Consider the following 18,043-nt stretch of genomic DNA (forward strand, 5'->3'; position numbering starts at 1 on the left):
GTTTCATCGACGGCTTGTATCTGTAAACTGATTTGCTTCCCGCTTTCTCAAGATTGGTGCAGAGACAGTTTGTTACATATCCGAGTGCTACAATAATTATAGGTATAAATCTGAACTTGTCATCCGGGTGAAATAGCTGTATATTCCTCAATAGTCCGGTGTAGGTGTTTTCTTCTTCGCTGACCTTTAGCTTTATGCTGACACTGACCACTTGTCTGGTCTATTGTTTACATTTCATGCATGTATGTATATATTACGAACTAATCTTTTCCTTCTCCTCTGATTTTTCCTCTTTCTGACGAGGAGCAATGCTCGAAACGTTACTCCAGATTTTTTCCATATAAAACTTTCTTTGAGCGTCAATCTGATACATTCATTGTGTACGTCCTTTTGACTTTTGCCTATGCACGTATACGTGTATTTGAGTGTGTGAGTGTGTATGTATGTGTGTGTGTGTATGAATGTATGTGTTACAGGTAAAAAGTAAGTAGTTAGAGATAACAGATTTATAATTTCTGTATGTATCGAAAAGAATTGATGAAAGATATACTCAGAAATTTCACTCAATCGTTAATTAATTACGCAACTGCTACGAGTTGGAAGAAAACCAAAACGTTCGTATAGGTTTGGTGGTCTCTTTCAGTTGAAAATCTTTTCTCCAGTCCTTATAGTAGTCTGCTACTAAGTGTGTGGAAGAAAGAAGGAAAAGAGGGTATGGTTTGCATGAAAGAAGTTTGCATGCACACGTGTAGTGTTTGTGTGTGTGTGTAGTGTGTGTGTGTGTGTGTGTGTGTGTGTGTGTGTGTGTGTGTGGGTGTGTGCGTGCGCGCGTGCATGCGTGCGTGTACGTGCGCTTTCGTGTAACTAAGGCTTGGCAAAGTTACTTCGTAGTTGAAGAAAGTGTCTGAATGACAGAACGAGTTGACTGTTTTTTCCTTTAGAGGTAACCCGAATATATATTCGAGTTTAACGCGGACTAAGTCAAGGCAACTGAAATTAAATGAGTTTATCTATTTCAGATTTTCTTTCACCTACGATGGCGGCAAATTTTGATAAATTAAATTGATTTTAAGTGCACACTCCGAAGACAATGAAAACGAACGTGAAGACCGAGGTTTCGATCTCCGATCACGAATCTGTTGTATAGATATACAACAGATACTCCATAAGTACGACCATGTCGTTATATGTATATATGCGTTTATGCATGTATGCATTTATGTATATATGTATGTATTATGTATGTATGTATGTATGTATGTATATGTCTACCATGGATGACACATCTGTTTTGATAAAGTAGTTATTCAATTGAAAATTTGGAGAAACGAAATGCAAATATAGATACATTCATAGCTACTTACAAATCCATACTCACTGACAGAACTATACGCGTAGCCTCATCTCTCTTATTTCCCATTTCTCTTCTCTCTCTTCTCTCCCTTCCCACTTCGTCTCTCTCTCTCTCTCTCTCTCTCTCTCTATCTATCTATCTATCTCAGTATATATATATATATTGCCTCTCCTGCTCTCTCTGCCAATCCCTGTACATCGGACAAACGGGGCGCCGCCTGGCCGACCGATTCGCGGAACACCTCCGAGATATCAACGTCGGCAATGACACCCCGGTGTCACGCCACTTCCGTTCTGCCGGCCACTCCTTGCGGCAACACCTGTCTGTGTTTGGATTGTCCATGCACAGGGGCCATGCGGACTCCCGTTTGCGCCGTGAACAGGGATTTAATCTTCTATCTTCGCTCCTTTGCGCCACATGGGCTCAACTCCCCTCCACTCTTCATCTAACCCCCTCCTCCTGTCTCTCTCCCCCACCCTCCCTCCTACCACCCATCTCTCCCCTCCCCCACCTCCTGCTCCGATTCCTACTCCTTTGTACGTCTCTTCACCTCTCTTCATACTTCTCTCCACTCCCACTTCTCTTCACCCCTACTCTTTCTCTCCTCTCTCTTACTCTCTCTCACTCTCTTCTCTCGTACTCCCCCCTCTCTCACTCTTACTCTCTACACTCTTACTCTCCTACTCTCTACACTCTTACTCTCTTACTCTCTCACCCTTACTCTCTTACTCTCTTACTCTCTCACCCTTACTCTCTCACTCTCTTCCCCTCTCTCTCACTCTCTTTCTCTTCCTCTCTTTCTCTTCCTCTCTTTCTCTTCCTCTCTTTCTCTTCCTCTCTTTCTCTTCCTCACTTTCTCTTCCTCTCTTTCTCTTCCTCTCTTTCTCTTCCTCTCTTTCTCTTCCTCTCTTTCTCTTCCTCTCTTTCTCTTCCTCTCTTTCTCTTCCTCTCTTTCTCTTCCTCTCTTTCTCCCCCCCATACCCACCTTCCCCTCTTTCTCTCCCCCCATACCCACCTTCCCCCTCTCTTAATCCACCTTCCCTCTCTTATACCCACCCTCTCTCCTCTCTTCCTCTCCCCTCCCATACCCATGTTCCCCCTCTCTTACATCCACCTTCCCCTTCTCCCTCCTCGTCAACACCCTCTCATAAGCTCATCCCACCACACCCCAACACACTCCTACTCTACCTTCCCACTCCACCCCATCCAATTCCTTACACCCACCACCCACCCCTACCCACATACCCCACCCTACCCACAGACCCCTACCTCTACCCCACCCTCAGCCTAACCCACACTCCACCCATGCCTTCCCCACCTCCCAACACCCTCACATCACACTACACCAATACCCTCGCATCACACCACGCACACACTACAACTGACCAACTACTTTCTCCCTTTCTCCCTTCCCCATTTTCACACTACATACGTCAAGATCACCAGCATTCTACCTCCCACACACAGCCCCTCGTTCCCGATCACCGTTTGTTATCTCCCCCTTTCTTAGCTCTCCTGAAATAAGAATTTCTAACTTCCGATCAGCCATTGTTATGATCGGCCATTATTATGATTGACCGTTGACTGAACACTATTCAATTTTTTTTCTCCGTGTTTTTCTCCTTGTCTCCGTATTCTTTCTGTTGAAGAGCGTAGCTCGAAACGTCAAAGACTTTCCGTATTCCCGAGCGTCATACTAATATATACTTTTGTTATTTACACCACCTGTCCTCGTCTGTTGTTATTATTTGTATATTCTCCCATATATATATATATATATATATATATATATATATATATATATATATATATATATATATATATATATATATGTATGTGTGTATATATATATATATATATATATATATATATATATATATATATATATATATATATATATACTATATGCATGCTTATATATAATCCTATATTTAATTACATATATGTGTGTGTGTTTGCATGTTTATGAATACAATCTCTCTCTCTTTCACACACACACACACACACACACACACACACACACACACACACACACACACACACACACACACACACACACTTTCAACTATCTCTCTCTCATACATACAGAGAAATATACGCGCATTTTTTTTTCAGACAGACTTATTGTGTGTAAATTTCACTTTTCTACCTTCACCACTTCGTGTCTTCAGCAGGTAATTCGTAGAGAAATATAGGAAAATGTATTGTATTTTTTTCATTGTTATTACTGACAGTTGACAAAACTGAATTAAAAATCTGAGAGCATTCAGCTGACTGTGACGTCATTTGGATACAAATATCTTAGGCAAACGTACATGTTTTACAAGCATGTATATATACTACGCATAGATCACCGATACATACATAAAATACACACACACAGACATAACAAATGTGCGTCTGTGTATTCATACGCGCACACAGTCATACAGATACACACACAGACACATACGTGCACACACAGACACATACGTGCACACACAGACACATACGTGCACACACACCACACGTTACCGAGGTATGCATACGCACACATTACTTGAACGTGAACTCTCATATATATCGATAGCATGCAGGTGTATGTCTGTGTATGAGATTGTATGTTTGTATGCATGCGCGTGCGTGCGTGTAGTGATTCCCGGCTAAAAACTTCATACCGTCACTACTTAAGATTTGAGTTCGTTCTGCATTTTCAGGGTTCCTGTTAACGATTCATGTTTTGGACAAGAACAGATGTTGTCCTTTTCTTGTTCGTCCTATTGTCAGTGATAGGTTAGTTGTCGGCTACATGCAATGGCGAAGAGCGAGAATGTCAAACGTACACCCCATAAGCCGGGGCGGACCGGCAGTTTTGTTTAATTCGTTACCTCTCACAATTTTATTTTGTAATTTTAAAGAACTCTACAAAATACATATCACCAACATACTATGGTGTTGGAACCCGAGCAAAATCCTGATTAACATCGTTGTGTTATCTCAAACTTTGTAAAATAAGGTTATGAATTCGGATACTAAAAGATGGAACCTATTTCCTCTTCACTTTGTCTATACATGCCGAGATATATGGCGAAATTTTTTTCCAAATCTACGTACGTGTTTATCTGAATGCATTGTAGTAAGAACAATATTGAAAGCTTTTGTTCAACTGAAAACACTCCAAGCTTTCTCTCTATCAAGCATTAATCTAGTCCAGACCTGAATGCGTTTATTTGGTAAACATCTACTTGCTTTATTGCTCTACTGATTCTTATTTAATAGTACCATATATATATATATATATATATATATATATATATATATATATATATATATAAAATTAGAAATAATACATTTGTAAATCTCTCAGGGAGACTTAAGCAATAGTGATACGATAAAGTAGTTGTATACTGTCAACTTAACGTGACAGTCCCAATAAAGGAATCATACTACTGCTATTTAACCATAGGAAGCTAAATGTGTCAAGGCCGACAGGAAGCGGTCCAGCTTCCTAGGGCTAAATAGCAGTAGTATGATTCCCTTATTGGGACTGTCACGTTAAGTTGACAGTATACAACTACTTTATATATATATGAGTGGCTGTGTGGTAAGTAGCTTGCTTACCAACCACATAGTTCCGGGTTCATTCCCATTGCGTGGCATCTTGGGCAAGTGTCTTCTACTATAGCCTCAGGCCGACCAAAGCCTTGTGAGTGGATTTGGTAGACGGAAACTAAAAGAAGCCTGTCGTATATCTGTATATATGTATGTGTGTGTGTGTATATGCTTGTGTGTCTGTGTTTGTTCCCCCACCGTCGCTTGACAACCTATGCTGGTGTGTTTACGTCCCCGTAACTTTGCGGCTCGGAAAAAGAGACCAATAGAATAAATAATAGGCTTACAAAGAATAAGTCGATTTGCTCGACTAAAGGCGGTGCTCCAGCATGGCCGCAGTCAAATGACTGAAACAAGTAAAAGAGTAAAAGAGTATATATATACACACACAAAATATATATAATACATATAACATATATAGCACACATAGATGCGTATAAAAAAACTCAATCCCACGGCGCATACATACATTGTATATATGTGTATGTGTGTGCGCGTGTGCGTGTGCGTGTGTTTGTTTTATCTTTTATTATCTTTTACTTGTTTCAGTTATATGCCTGCAGTCATGCTTGGGTACTGCCTTGGAGAATTTTAGTCGAATGAATCGACTCCAGTACTTTTCTCAAAGCCTGGTATTTATTCTATTGGTCTAAGTTACATAGACGCAAGCATATCAATACTGGTTGTCAAGCGGTGCCGGGGGAGCAGATAGACGCGCGCGCACGCACACACACACACACACACACACACATTTATACGACGGGCTTCTTTCAGTGTGCGTCTATCAAATCCACTCACAAGGCTTTGGCCAACCCAAAGCTACAGCAGAAAACACTTGCTCAAGTCAAGTTGCCACACACTGGGACTATACATCACGGTGATGCACCAGCATGACCATAGTCGCATGGCTGAAACGAATAAAGGAAATACGCACACACACACACACACACACCTACATGTATGTATATATGTCTGTAAGTACACATGTTTACACAAACCATTTCCTACACGTTGCTGTGCACAAACTTTGCTATGATGTATATTGACCCCTTCATTCATATGCTTTAGCTCTGATCAGTGATTCCCAACTGGGGGCATACAGTTGTGTTGGGGCGTGGGGTGCAAATTTCCTTCTCTTTTATGTGAAAAATCTTTTTTCATAGTCAATAACGTACACTTTCTTTGTACTCAGTACTTGATAAAAAAAGTTACCTGTTGATTCTTTTGTATTAAATAATTGTGATAAAATATTCGTTTCCAATTTTGGCACAATGCCAGCAAGTTTGGGGAGGGCTGACATGTTGATTACATCGATCCAAGTCCTCAACTCGACTCCGAAAGGATGAAAGGCAAACTCGGCCTCGGTGGAATTAGAACTCACAACGTAAAAACACGAAATGCCGCTAAGCATTTTGCTTGGCGCGGTAACGATTCTGCTAGCTCGCTACCTTAAAAATTGTTGTTTTTCCATCTACCGGTGGGGCATATATTCTTTTGAAAAGCTATAGTGAGGCCTGTGGAGAAATAGGTTGGGCAACTCTGGTCTAGATTACAAACAGGGCTTTTCTTTTTTTTACAATTATTCCTATACGGTCCGCGGTACTTAGTTTATATTTCATCTGGGTTTGTAAAGCCAACCCAGTTTGACACCCTTGCTTTAAGGAACATTAAAGTCTATAATTACATGTTGCTGAGATGCCTTTTGTGGTAGACCCAAAATAACGACGCCTAAACCCCCACGAAAAGCTGAATATGTAAAGACATCCTGGACTATATGAAGGGAAACAAAATACTCAAACCAATGAACTATCTCAACGTACAGCGTTTTGCCCGGTTCACGAATCGAACCAACGACCTTACATCCGTGAGTCTGACACTTCTATCCAATTGGCCACACACTTTCACATTAATTTAAGTAAGAAGAAAAAAGTGACATGATTTGGCTGGAACTAAATTAAAAAATTCCTGTCATTCCGAATACAGGACAAGAGTTTTATGGTGGAGCTTTTAATTATATCGATATGCTAGTTTGAGTTCCAACAATAAAAAACAGTATTTTTACGTTAATTATGGTTTAACATAATTTTCACGGTTTGATAGAGATAAATGGAAAGAAATGATAAATTCTTTCCAGAGATGATGATGACGATGATGATGACGATGATGATGATGATGATGATGACGATGGTGGTGGTGGTGGTGGTGGTGGTGGTGGAATTGACGGTGGTGGAGGTGGTGGTTTTTGGAGGTGGTTTTGAGGATGTTGTTGATAATGGTGGTGGTGGTGGTGGTGGTAGTGTAATGGTTCTAGTGGTTGTGGTGATGATAACGATGGTGATGACGATGATGATGACGACGACAACGATGGTGTTGCAGAAGAAGAAGAAGAAGAAGAAGAAGAAGAAGAAGAAGAAGAAGAAGAAGAAGAAGAAAAAGAAGAAGGAGGAGGAGGAGAAGAAGGAGGAGGGAGAGGAGGGGAAGGAACAGAAGAAAACTGTTACGGTAATTATGGAATATATTCAACATTTCATTTGTAATTACCACAACGCCATCCCCTCGGCGAAAACATTGTCATTTGTGTGTAACGATAGACTAAGGCACGTCTCCGGAAATGCTCTTACACAGCTTTCTTTAACCTCAAACATTTGATATTCACGTTTCTTAAGTTGCATTTATATAACGAAGATAGACTTTATTAAGCGAACTACTCAGCACTTGCAGCGCTGAATATTTTCAATCCTAGAATAACAAAGTCAAAACCGAGACCTTCTGATGGACTCGAGATAGTCAGAGGTGCGTTAGGTTGTGCAAACAAAGTATGTTAGAACAAGACCTTCAAAAAATAAAAAAAATGCGGCCCGAATGCTAAGACAATATAGATGGACGGATGGATGGATAGAGAGATGGAGAGATGGATTGATGGATGGATGGATGGCAGAATGAATGCAAGAATGGCAGAATAGATGGAAGAATGGTTGGAGGGATGTCTGGAGAGATGGCTGGGGGATGGATGGGTGGATGGATGAATAGGGAAATGGATTTAAGGGTGGCTAGCTGGATGAATGAAAGAAGAGATGGATGGATAGATTAAAACATACATGGATGGATGGTTCTCCGTCGGTTTCGATGATGAGGTTTCAGCTGTTTGATCAACTGATTTAGTTGCTCATTGAATGAGTATGTGAGTGGTTGAGTATCACACAGACTTGGATGTCATGAACATAAACCCCAGATACAATCAGCGTTACAAAGATTGTGCAAAAAAGCTGAGCCTTTGAATTACAGGTTTCAATCCATTTGACGGGCTTCCTCTCAGTTTTCGTATACCCAGTTTCATTCACAAGGCTTGGGCGTGGAAGCGCATGGCTTAGTAGTTATGATGTTGGATTCATGATCATAAGATTCTGGTTTCAATTCCTGGACCGGGTGACGTGTTGTGTTCTTGAGCAAAACACTTCATTTCGCGTTGCTCCAGTCCACTCAACTGGCAAAATTGAGTAATCCTGCTACGGACCGGCGTCCTGTCCAGGGATGGGGGAATATATACGCTATGGAAACCATTGAAATCATGGAAACCAGGTATGACTCGAGAAGGTAACTTTACCTTTACTTTTACAAGGCTTGGGTCTCTCAGAATCTGTGTATCGATGCTAACAAGTGCAGTATGAATAATGCATGTAAACACATGGTGCACACACTGCTACTTGTGGTCGTGTAGTTAACTAGACTGGTGGCTACAAAAATTTCATGTTACTGTTCGTAATGTATCCGGATAAAAAAGGAGATGCCGGACCATCAGTTGCTGGAAAATCACTGGTATGCATATATATATATATATATATATATATATATATATATATATATATATATATATATATATATATGTGTGTGTGTGTGTGTGTGTGTGTGTGTGTGTGTGTGTGTGTGTGATTATTCAGTTATATTTCAAGATTTCTTGCCAAGAGAGAAAGAGTGAGTTTCTAACCTAGATCCATGGTTCCCTCACTGGAATTTCAACATGAACAAGGTATGTATGTATGTATTTATGTATGTGTGTGTGTGCGTGTGTGTGTATGTATGTGTGTGTGTGTATGTATAACAACAATATAAGCGGCAGCAGTACGTGTGAGAAAGACAAAACCTGTCTACAAATAAAGTAGAATCCAAACAAAGCAAAACTACCTTTTATTGAGAACTTTTATTTCCTTTTTTACTTTCTCGTTATTTTATGTAATATTAACAATAGAGTGTTTCAAATATGTATATATGCATGTATGTGTGTATGTACGCATATATGTATGTGTGTGTATGTGTGTATGTAAGTTTGAAAATGGAAAATACCATATTTTATGAAATAAATTTATGGTAAGTTGAGTGAATTCCTGTCAGGAATCCATATTTTATTATTTTCATTTGTTTTTTTTAGTTAAGTAGAGGAATGAGATGCATTACATTTATGTACTTATTTGATAAAAGATTATTTTAAGTTACCTTTCAATTATTGTGTCCATAACATTTGTATACAGCTGCAATTTCAATCTATCTGGATCTCATCAGTTCGATGTGGTAAGTACAAATCTGGGGTCTATTAAGCATAGTATAGCATTAGATTAAATTAATTTCACAAAAAGAGAAAGAAAGAGTGAGAGAGAGAAAGAAAGAAAGAAAAAGAGAGAGAGATTTTATAAAAAGAATCTTTATCTCGTGGAGTCTCATGATTTTATAGCGGGAACTCTGAGTTTCTTGAAACCCGTTTTAGGGACACCCTGATACAAAGGCTACTAAAGATGGCATTCAGCTGTGTCCAGGTTTAAAACACTTAACTAAGAAATATGTCTCAGATTGGTTGGATAGAAAACATTCAATTTAAGAAAATAATGTGAGAAGATGAAGCAACAGAAGAATACTATACGAGATGATGAAGATAAATGATGGAGATATACGAATGTGGAGGCATAAGTGATAAGAAGTAGAAACAGTAAACGAAGAACAATATCATGTAGAATAACCTATAGAGAAACTAGAATTTGAAAGAAATATGTTAATAAGTATATATTAACCTAGAATCTATTTAATGTTAAACAAGTTCGAAAGTGTTTTTCTTTTAATCCATGCAAACTCATCTGTTTATCAGCCAGTTCTTGATTTCTGAAACTTCTTCCAACGTCTACATTATATCTATCACTCGTCTCGCCTCTCTCTCAGTCTCTTTCATTTTCAAATATCAAGAAAGATTTTTTTTTAAATGGGCATTTTGTAATCTTTATAATCAATCTCTAAATGCCAAAGAATAAGGAATACAAAAATGTTAAAACAAAGAAAGAACATAGTAAAAAAAAAAAAAAAAGAAAGAAAGAAAAGAAGTCATGCAAACATAAGACAGCAAGACCAAAACACAGCGGATCAAATGGAAGCGAGTTTGACCTTTTGAAGTAAGAAGTAAGCTGCTTCATGCTAACTTCTAAAAGCCTTTGATTCATTTCAAAGATTCTTGACTTTTCCTGCAAATATATAGTTCCTGTGCTCTAATATTGCTTTATTTTGATTTGTAGAAACATCTAACGATTGCTTCAGACATCGAACCAAAAGGTCTCTCACAAAATCTTATTGACTTGTGGATTGTTCTGGACACACACACACACACACACACACACACACACACACAAACACAGAAATGCTCGCACGCGCACAAACATACACAAACACTATATAATATATTTCTTTAACTGTTCGTGTGTATTATCACAATTATGATCATATATATATATATATATATATATATATATATATATATATATATATATATATATATATACACATGCTAGTTATTCCCGATGAAAGCCATAGTAATTCGAAAAGGTAATCTTTATACTTAATTTAACATGGATGCCTTGTTAGAACACCGAATACTGCGTTTTTAGCTTTGAGAGATGCTCTCATGTAGGCGATTGATGCATAAAAGTACACTCAGTTCGTAGTAGCTGAAATTCGTCTGTTATAGACGCCGGAATTCCTATATCACCCGATTCCGGTCTATTGGAACACATCAGTGGGAAGCATCGGTCACAGCATGCCAGTCAACTCTCGCTGCTACGATATATAGAATATCAGCGTATTTCCAGATATCGATGTCACAAAGAGCCAACGGGCTTATTAGAAATCATTTATTAGCTACGGAAGCAGTACTGATATCAAAAAGCAGTCTTCATATCCAACCTAACATAGTTGCCTTGTTAGAACATTATTTTATAGAATATTGTTATTTGCCTTGAGAAATCTTCTCATATAGGCGCTTAGCTATGGCAGACGAATTTCGTCTAATACCATCTATGTAAATGTGTTTCTATGCACCAAGCGCTTATATAAGAGAATCTTTCATAGCTAATAACACAGTATTTGGGTCGATAAAATCTAAACCTTTACAAGGGAGAGCGCATCATGGCCGTTGCGCAATGATTATCACCTGTAAATTATAAAAAAATAGCACACGCATACATACATACGTACATACATATATATATACGTTTATCAATTCGTTCCACAAGATCCCTGATGTGAAATCGTGTGTTGAAACAGATATTGCTGTATTTCGGGATGGTCATTTTATTTATTTATTTATTTATATATTTATTGCCAAATAAACACACGCACTATATATTATATTTATAGTGCGTGTGTTTATATATAACACACGCTCGTGATTGGTATGCCAAGTTCAAAAATGGAAATTTTAACCTCAAAGACGCACCTCGTTCTGGCCGTCCAGTTGAGTTCGATGAAGGGCGATTAAACCAACTTTTGCACGAAAATTCTCGTCAAACGACAAAGGATCTGGCAGCAAAAAATGAAATGCTTTGTTGGATCAATTTTTCGAGTCGATATATTTATGCACCATGCAGTCAAAGAGAAGAAATTATTGAAATTAAGCATTATTCACTTTGTTCCATTATTCATTAATTAATTGTTATTTTTTCTTAAACCTCTTAAAAATTTTAATTTAAAAAAACGGTGGTAACTTAGTTGCCAACCCAATAACTTACTCGGAACCCGCAATTAGCGTTAGTCTGGAGTCTAAGAAACGCAATACAACTGCTGCATGAGAGTGAATGAGAACGAATGCATGAGTGAGGCGAGTACGCGAATGGCCGAGTACACGAGTAGGTCGAGTACACGACATGTATGAACAGCAAAAACTACGAAATAACGATATCTGTCGCTCTCGTTCTCGTTTCACTTCGCTTTGAAGTAGGTGGGGTGCAATGAGGAATATTTACTGCATTTTTTACTTTTATTAAGAAATATCGTTTTTACAAATATTCCCTACCTTACAAAGACTATCTTAGCTAAGCAGATGACCTTTTCTAAATGCATTAAAAATATAATATATTCAGAACGCTGTTTCAGAAAATTATCTCCGTTCTCTTTGAGCATCTAACAGGCAAATTTAGCTCGGGAAAAACGAGTAAGACGAGATTAGGTAAATTTGCCTCTTCAATTCTTCCGAATTACATTTAAAAAAGACTCATACACATCAATATCCATCTTTAGACATCAGAAAGATTCAGAAATGCAACAAAAATTTTAAATATCTAAATCATATGAAAGAGGATCATTGAAAAATGACGTATGATATAAAACTAACGAAACTCAACTAAATCTAAAAAAACATAAAATATTCTCCATAACATCACGATCTGCTGAAGTGGCCCTCTTCTCGATATATTTATGCACCATGCAGTCAAAGAGAAGAAATTATTGAAATTAGTCATTATTCATTTTGTTCCATTTTAGAAATCATCTTTTTAAACTTAAAAATGACCAAATTAGACATCAGTGTGGGGAAAAATTGACTTGAAATACACAGAGAAAAGAATTTTGATTGTTAGAGACTGAAAATTATCCAGATATTTTATTAGCAACCTCAATTACAATCGGGTCAAAGTTGAGGAGAAATTTCTTGGCAAATAAAAAGGCACCTGTCACCTGACTATGTTTCAGACTCTCAAATTCAACAACGACTATGCTGCCCAATTTTTATTCCGAAAGATAATGCAACAACACAAAACGATGGTGCAATACTTGCAAAGTAGTGGTTTGAAACGGGTAGAAAAAAAATAATGATAAATTAAAAATTACAAATTTTGCCACACTTACCAATTTTGCCCCATCCCAACTGTTTTTTTAATACAATACATCTTTAAAGATATCTCCCTTAGATGAAATAGCATAGTTACAAGTGTTTAACAACACACGCATATTCAATATGTGATATAGATAATGAACTTCATGTAACACAGCATTTGAATATATATGCACACACAGACATGCAGATGTATAATGGTACAGTGAGCGAGTGAGTGAGTGAGTGAGTGTGTGTGTGTGTGTGTGTGTGTGTGTGTGTGTGTGTGTGTGTGTGTGTGTGCACTAGAGTGCATGCGTGTGTGCACTCGCGTGCATGCGTGTGTTTGTGTGTGAGAGAGAAAGTAAGAGTTTAGTATGAGGAGTTGGGGAAGAAGTTAAATACGTGTAAGTTTTCTTTTTGATGTTTACAGACTGCCCAAGTTATTTAATTTCGTTGCCGCCTGTTTTCATTGATCTCTCTTGGAATGAAGTATATCGGCCAATTTCTTTGCCCAGAGAATGTATTGTGAGCGAAGAGAGAAGTAAGAGAGAAGGGGGAACAAATGTGACCTTCAAAGAAATATTCTAATTAAGAACTGGACCGAAACCAAAATTGTATGTATGTATGCCAGTATTGTCTGCACGCATGCACAGACAATACCATATGTATGTATGTATGTATGTATGTATGCATGCATGCATGTATGTATGTATGTATGCGTGTGTGCGCGCGTGCGTTCGTGTGTGTGCACGTGCGTGTGTGCGTGTGTGTGTATGTATGTGTGTATGTATGTATGCATTGTCTGTACGTATGTATGTATGTATGTATTTATTACTGAATGCTTATACAGTAGAACCCCTCTAATTTGGACTTCCTCTAATCTTGGAGTTCCTCTAATCTTGGACTTCCTCTAATCTTGGACTTCCTCTAATCTTGGACTTCCTCTAATCTTGGACTTTCTCTAATTTGGACTTCCTTTAAACTTGGACTTTTTCATAACTCAAAGTAAATACATATATTCGGTGCAGAGTTGCAGTGAGACAATTTAAATAGTCTTAGTCAGGTATTGTAATGAAATACTAATCTAGATATTGTGTAATTGATGTAGATTAACGATAATTCCTCACTGACTGTATATTCTATTTCTTTTCAGACTACCTTATTGTATTAGAAATAGTGTAAAGCAACCCTCATCACAATGGCATATAATTTTAAAAGAAAACAAGTTACACTAACATTACTCGAAAAGCGTCAAATTCTAGAAAAATTAGATACAGGACTTGCAAATAGTGATATAGTGAAAGATTATAAGATTGGAAGGGGCACACTGTTCTACATCAAAAAGAACAGGTAGGAAATATTGAATGCTGCTTCTCTCTCTGAGTATAAAAGAAGAAAGACCCTTCATGGACCAAAGCAATTTGAATTCGATAAAATATTACATGAATGGTTTTTATCGAAGCGAAATGAAGCTATAGCACTATCGGGACCAATGCTAATTACTAAAGCAAAGACTCTTAAGAAAGAGTTGAATATCACCAGGGATATGAAATTCAGCCAAGGCTGGCTTAGGAGTTTTAAGAGTAGACATAGCATAAGGCAATTAACAATTTCAGGTGAACAACATTCAGCTGATACGCTCCCAGCGTCAACTTATTGTGAAATTTTAGAAAAATAATTGAGGACTATGCTTTAACACCAGATAATATTTACAATGCTGATGAAACTGATATAAATTGGAAGTGCTTACTCACAAAAACTTTAGCTGGATAAGAGAAGCAGAAAATTAAGGATTCAAATTAAATAAAGAGAGACTTACAGTGATGGTATGTGCTAATGCTTCTGGAACTCACTAACTTAAGCTTTTTGTCATTGGTAAATCTAAGTGTCCCCGAGCATTGAAAGGAGTTTCACCTTTACCAGGATCATAATTATTCATCCAAAAAAAAAAAAAACAAGGAAAAAAGACCAAAAAAAACAATGGATGTATCAGCACTTGTTCATACAAGAATTTGTGCCAGCTGTACAAAAAGCGCTCTCACGAATTAGGTAAATCTGATTCAAAGTGCCTACTGCTATGAGACAATTGTAGAGCACATCCTCACGAGACAAAATGAGTGTCATCGTGCGGGGATGTTTTTGCGTGCTACTTACCACCGAATGTGACATCTCACACAATCTATGGACCAAGGGATTATTTGGAACTTAAAATGTTTCTACAGAAATGATTTCACGATGAATATGATAAATAGCAATGTTAGTATAGGCAATTTCCAGCACAATTTTACCATCAAAGATGTCATTCCCCCCCCCCCCCCCCCCGCAAGAGCATGAAACTAGGTTCGAGCAGGCACATTAACAAAAGCTGGGGAAGATTATGCCCAGCGTCTAACGCTCCTGAAGTGAAAGAAGCAAAGAATGAATCTGGAGTACAAAATATTCTTGAAACTACACGATTTCCAACCAAACACTGTTCTTCAGTCACTTGATGCAAATGAAATTGAAATTGGGGGTGCGACAAAATGAAGAAACCACTGAACAATGGTCCTGAAGAAAATAATAGTCATGAAATTAGCGACGACAGCGACAGCTCCCATTCGAGTGAGTCTAATGTAAATAGCCAAGAACATTCTAATGAGGAAATATCATGGGATAATGCAGAAAAGTCTATGGAGAGAGTGATAAAATTTCTGGAAAGAAATCCTTACTTTAGTGACAACTATGTTTTGCAAGCAATATCACTTCGAAAGGATGTGATCATAAAGAGACTACAGCATCAAGATATAGTGGAGTTTCGTGATCGCTTGAGGAATGCAATGGCAGCCCCCGTGAGTTCGATAAGTGAAGACAGAAACGAAAGTGAAGAACTCATTCAATGAATGAATAAAAGTATTCTACATAGGTGACTGGTTGTTAAATACAGATAATTTATGTAATAAATACCTAATAACTAAAATTATTTAATATTAAATTAATTTAAAATTTTATTTTTCCTAGCAATGATATTTAACGATTCTTTAAAATATATAATGTACTCACCTTAATATATACATTAAATACTAGCGGGGGTGCCCGGAAATGTAAGAGGAAATATTTTAACACCCTTATGCATTTTCTTCCCGTAATTTGAACAGCGTCCTCTAACTTGAACATAGCGCATGTTAAAATTAGAGGAGTTCTACTGTATATGTATGCATGTATATATGAATGTATGTATGTTTCTATATTTGTATGTCCGTTTGTATGTATGTGTGGGTGTATGCCATCTATATATCTATTATATGTAAGTTTGCATTTGAATGTATATACGTATCTATGGATATTTATGTATATGTACGTATGTATGTGTTGGGCTCTTGGTGCGGTGTTCCAAGATTTTGAAGAGTGTGGAACTATCTCTTGCCAATATTGTTCCCATATCTACTCTGACCTGGAGTAATAGCACCTTTAAGAGTCCCAGCAATAGGTTAATTAGCATGCGAACCTCTGGGAGTGAAAGAACCTTAGTTCTCGATAAAACTTCCTTGTAGGAGAAGGTAAACTCATTTATATCTTTTATCGTTTACTTGTTTCACTTATTAGGCTGCAGCCATGCTGGGACATTGCCTCGAAGGATTTTTTAGACGAAGTTACAGGGATGTAAACACTCCGACACCGGTTGACAAGTGGTGGTGGGAGAGTCACATATACGCACACTCGCACACATACACATAACACACACACATACGACAGGCTTCTTTCAGTTTCCGCCTACTAAATCCACTCACAAGGCTTTGGTCGGTCTGAGGCATAGTAGAAAAAATAAGTAGATCCCATCTTTCCTTTGAAAACAAAGTACCAGCTGTCATTTGTGTGCGAGTGTGGCTTGATAACATCTACCATTCTTTCGTTCATTATTTTAGGAACCTATGTAGTCGCAATTAGGGATAGACAACCTTTCGAGATCCCACCCAACCTTATATTTGAACATCCAGTATGTAGCAGCCAAAACGGGTGAGACGGCTGCACTAGCACTCAGCTGGTGCTCATTTTCGGCTGAGTGAATTGAAGCAATGTGAAATGAAGTAACTTCTCCAAGGACGAAACATTCCATTCGATCAAGGAATTGAACGCTCAATCCTGAAATTGAACCCTCGACTTTATGATCTAGAGCCGAATACCTCTAACCGCAAGATTATGCGTTTTCACTTTGCCTATGAATATTAACAGCAAAAATGACATACAAACATTTGTGAGTCAAAACGTGGCACAGACCATTTCGCTTTCTATCTTACTTGAGAGAATCTCTTTTAATCTCAGATGCTGACAATAAAACTGCTAGAATTAAAATAGATTTAGAACGGATTTCGAAAGAAACTCGTCGTAGCGTGCTTCGTTTCACTCTGAGAAAGAGGTAGACCAGAAGCGACGTAGCTGTCTCTACCACACACGGCATTCAATTTCTCCGTTCCGCTCAATTTCTCTGTATAACATAATAGTGAATTGTCCCAACTAGAAAATACCATTTTATGCAAATGGTGGAACAAGCAATAACACCTGTTTTCGAGTTATTATTATTTTTTCTGGCTCACCCGAAAATGGCAGGAAACACGCTGCAATTAGTGAGAGAAAATATGTTTGGGTCGTCTGCTGCTGTGAATTCATTATTTAGGTATTACTAATTATATATTAACTCGTAGTAATTATCTATCTTTCTCCCTCTCTCTCTTTCTCTTTCTCTCTCTCTCTCTTTTCTTTTACACTTTCTTTATTTTCGTCATTCTCCCTCTCCTTCTCTCTGTCTCCCTCTCTCTGTCTCCCTCTCTCCATCTACATCTATCTATCTATCTATCTATCTATCTATCTATATTTTAAAAAAATAAATATATATATATATATCAAATTTGGCACAAGACCAGCAATTTTGAGGCAGTGGGAAAGTCAATTCCATCAAACTTGCTTTTGTACCGTAAATTTTATTTGTAAGTATTCTCATA

General features: G+C 37.8%; 1 pseudogene across 1 annotated transcript in view; it reads left to right on the top strand.

Annotated features, from left to right (window-relative positions):
* LOC149134070 (uncharacterized) overlaps positions 1 to 15,980 on the top strand; it is a 26,809-nt pseudogene extending 10,829 nt beyond the window's left edge. Inside the window, exon 2 of the transcript XR_016242982.1 lies at positions 14,221 to 15,980. The product of XR_016242982.1 is annotated as an uncharacterized LOC149134070 (transcript). The remainder of the gene's footprint in view (positions 1 to 14,220) is intronic.
* Positions 15,981 to 18,043: the final 2,063 nt, after the last annotated feature.

This window comes from Octopus bimaculoides, chromosome 9 (assembly GCF_046866305.1).
Source record: "Octopus bimaculoides isolate indiv1 chromosome 9, ASM4686630v1, whole genome shotgun sequence".
Lineage (NCBI taxonomy): Eukaryota > Metazoa > Mollusca > Cephalopoda > Octopoda > Octopodidae > Octopus > Octopus bimaculoides.